Below are 4,006 nucleotides of genomic sequence, written 5' to 3' on the forward strand. Positions count from 1 at the left end.
GCTTTAAATGCCACTATCAGGAATATTTTAGAAATCTCTCTGGAAGATCACCTCTAACTTTTAAAAGCTGTAACTGTTTAAAAGTTACATGAGCCACGTGGGGACTAGGTGAATAAAGAACAAAAAAAGAATTTTTAATGATCTTTTAGGGAAAAAAAAAGTTTTCATGTCTTTGGAAATGTGGCCTCTGTTAAAAAGTACTCGCACACATGTGGATTCCTGCAGCTAATTTTCAGCCATCAAAGGCTGAAGCATACTTATGTTTTCAAGTTGGCTGTTTGTAAAGTTTAAATACAAAAAAATAAAAGTAAATACACGCGCGAGCGCGCGCGCACACACACACACACACACACACACACACACTGCTGTTTTTAAAACCAGTAGAAAGAAATACCCCCTCACCAGAATAATAATAACCCCTTAAGATACAAGCTTCTATTTAAAAGAACCTTTTAATTTTCAGAATCCACCACTCCCAGTAAATAAAATCTGAACATTTTCCACTTCATGAATATAGGGAATATAGGAAAATGACAAAAACAGCAGCAAATGCAACAATCCACAAGTACTTGATGCTCACAAAACAAGAGCGTACACAGATTGTAAATCAAAACAAAACACAAAAACAGAAAACAGCACGCTCTAGCCTATTTTTCTAAACCGAATTCCCTCCATCCCCTGGTTTATTGAAGGAACTATAAAGCGCATTTCCATGAAGACTTAGAAGAAAGATGGAGGATAGGAAATTTGACTGTTTCTAATAATTATGCCAAAACAATCATTTGGAAAATACGAACTCACTGTCCGAATCAATTTTAAAGCTAGATGTGAGTTCTGAAATCCAAAGTGGGGCGGGGGGTTGAAGGAGCTTATTCCCCCAGTGTTTTCTAAACATTGTATTGTGTAGTTCTGCACACTCTTGAAATTTTATTAATGGACATTATTGATTTGTTAAAAAAAATACTTAGTGGGGTGCCTGGGTGGCTCAGTTGGTCATGGGTCAGACTCTTGATTTTGGCTCAGGTCATGATCTCAGGGCCGTGAAATCGAGCCCCACATGGAGCCTGCTTAAGCCTCTCTCTCTCCCTCTGCCACTCCCCCTACTCGATTTCTCTCGCCAAAAAAAACCACTTACTGAGTTCCTATTATGTGCTGGGCACTTCTACGTATTTTAAGATGCAAGCAAGAATGAAATGGACAACAATACCCACCCTCATGGAGATCACAGCAGTCTGCTCTAATCTTTTTCACTTCTCTTTTTACATCTAGTTCCTAATCAGAGGTTACTCTTAGTTCTGTTTATGTGAGACCTTCGTTAGTCTTGCATAAATTTCCCTGGTCTTCCATTGTGTGATTTCCTTGGGTATACAGTATAAATGTAAATTGAATTCTAGAGCATTCTACAGAGTCAAAATCATCATACAAAAATCACAAATTAGGATGACAGTCAATAATATGTAAGGAGCACTGATCTTGAGGCCAGGTCACTTTCTCTCATTGCTACCTGTGACCACATCAAGGCTCATAGGAGTGGACTTAGCAAAGAGGGATGTGTTGGGAGTTTGAGCAATGCATGATGGCACTCAAATATCCTCCAACCAAATCCTAAAGGAATCACATAACAGGTTTAAGAGAATGAGCTCTAAGTATATTGGGCAGGGGGTAATGACACCAATTCTGATGATTCTAGCAAAAGTTTTGCATCAGTATTCTTAAGAGAATTCTCACTTCATCCCAGAGAATGCATATCAGCTGCAATTAAAGTGACCAAATAAATATATTTAGATTAAACTGAGTATAGACTAAAGACTGGTCACTGCCATATTTCCGTTACACAATATGACAGAGAAGGCTGGGTTACAAAGCCTGGAAAGACAGTGACTAAAATATACACCCTACAAAATCTACCATACCCTACCAAACCTACCATATTAGACGATTAGACGATTAGACGATTAGCTCATGAACCACCACAACTGCTGCTCATGCAATCAGCCTCTGTTTGAGGCTCTTCACGACAAAGAACCTATTTCTGGTCCAAATGAGTCAATTATTTTAACTTGGCAATTGGTGTGATCTGTTGACCACACTCACATTACAAGCCTCCAAAGCCATTTTCCAAAACACTAAGTTATTCTTCGCTATCCTTTTAAGGGTGGCAAGCATCCCTCTCTCATATTTGCTTAATTTTAGTTCCACTTCTGCCAAGCTTCAATTAACCCAGGGAATTGTAGTTATTGTGCTCTAATGTATAAATTGTCTCGTCTACCTTGATGTATTGTGTTACTCCGATGAGATCCAGGGTGGTTTTACAGAAACAAACACAAACAGAAAGAGAATATCATTGCTGTGGATGCCAACATCTAACACATAGAATCATTAGGGGAACAAAAATTAAAAAAGATGTGCAGATGAAGGAATAGTGAAGGCTTACTGACTCCTCGGAATAGTCACACTTGTTGCAATTCTAATAAAGAGATTAACGTTTAGGATGGTGACACTCCACTATCTACAGTCAAATGAGCAACTGATCCCATTGTACGCTCAATACAAAATATTCATCTCATCTTTTATTGTATCAAATACTTTATTTAAGCTTAAAAGTTCTTGGTTCTATGAAGATACAATACAATATTTATACATATGTACCAATATTTATATTTTATATATAGTTTATATACATATATATGTGTGTGTGTGTGTATATCTGCTCCAACTACATAATGCATACATTGTCCAACCATATATTGAAAAAAAGCAGCAAAATCGCACATATGTTTAAAGATGAAGGGCGCCTGGGTGGCTCAGTTGGTTAAGCGACTTAGTTGGTTAAGTCCCGGAGTCCCGGGATCGAGCCCCACATCGGGCTCCCTGCTCAGCAGGGAGTCTGCTCCTCCCTCTGACCCTACCCCTCTTGTGCTCTCTCTCTCTCACTCTCTCTCTCAAATAAATAAAAAATAAAAATAAAAAAATAATAATAATTAAAGATGAAAATACACTTTGAATTCCATGTCACCTTCAAATCTCTGCAGACCTCATCAGTTTTCATTACTTTCTATATAAATATATATTTAATTAGTCATTATCACTGGAAGTCTCTGATCGGATTTGCAATTCCACACAAAGACAATGACTGTTTCCACACGGTTCCTCTGTCAGTTCCTACTTGTCTAAATAATGATGATATCATGCTAGCCACTGACAGTTTCTGTCTACTTTATACCAAGCTACCGTCCATTTCCTTTTTTCCCCTGGAGAATATACAAAACAGAAAGGGAGCATCAGGTAGAGCAAAGTGTTTTTGAACTTACAGAGTATTTTTTCTCTTTTAAGAATTTCAACAGGAAAAGAATGACTCGAAACTCCTCCACGGAAACTATGTATCATGACCCAAAAGGTCAGGGTAGACTCAGAGAGAGACCGTAAAGACCACCAGGAATTAAATGTGCAAATCTTCTTTCTCTTTCAACTCGTGGGGGATATGCCTCACAAAGAGATGACCCTGCTTTTTAACTTTATTTTTTTTCTGTCAGGTCTGTATTAAAATCATAAAATCCTTGTTCCTTCCTTTGGACATTATCCATTTTATTAGGCACTTTCATGCATGAGTTTTTATTCAGTGTCTGAGGTAAAAAAAAATCTAATGTGTTTCATATCCTCTAAATTTTTGTGAGCACACAGAACATTTAAAATAAAAGTTTATAGCAAAGCCCCAGAGATACAAAGTTGGCATATTGTGTTTCTGAGCATAGAGCTACGTTTACTTTTCTTCCCATGCCTTACACTGTCAAGGATGATGAAAATTACTTTCCCAAATAAAAGAAATCCTCTCTTTAAATGAAAATGAAAATGGAGTCAGAGGAAACTTACTAACATTGAGATGTGTTATTCAAATGTACCTAAAGCAGAGTGCAGCAGAGTTTTTGTTTCTAGAAATGCTCCACATGACAAGAACCACATAGTAGGAAAGCTCTCTCCCAGTTCCCTTGGGAAGATTTAAGTGCTT

This window comes from Neomonachus schauinslandi, unplaced genomic scaffold, assembly GCF_002201575.2.
Source record: "Neomonachus schauinslandi unplaced genomic scaffold, ASM220157v2 HiC_scaffold_226, whole genome shotgun sequence".
Lineage (NCBI taxonomy): Eukaryota > Metazoa > Chordata > Mammalia > Carnivora > Phocidae > Neomonachus > Neomonachus schauinslandi.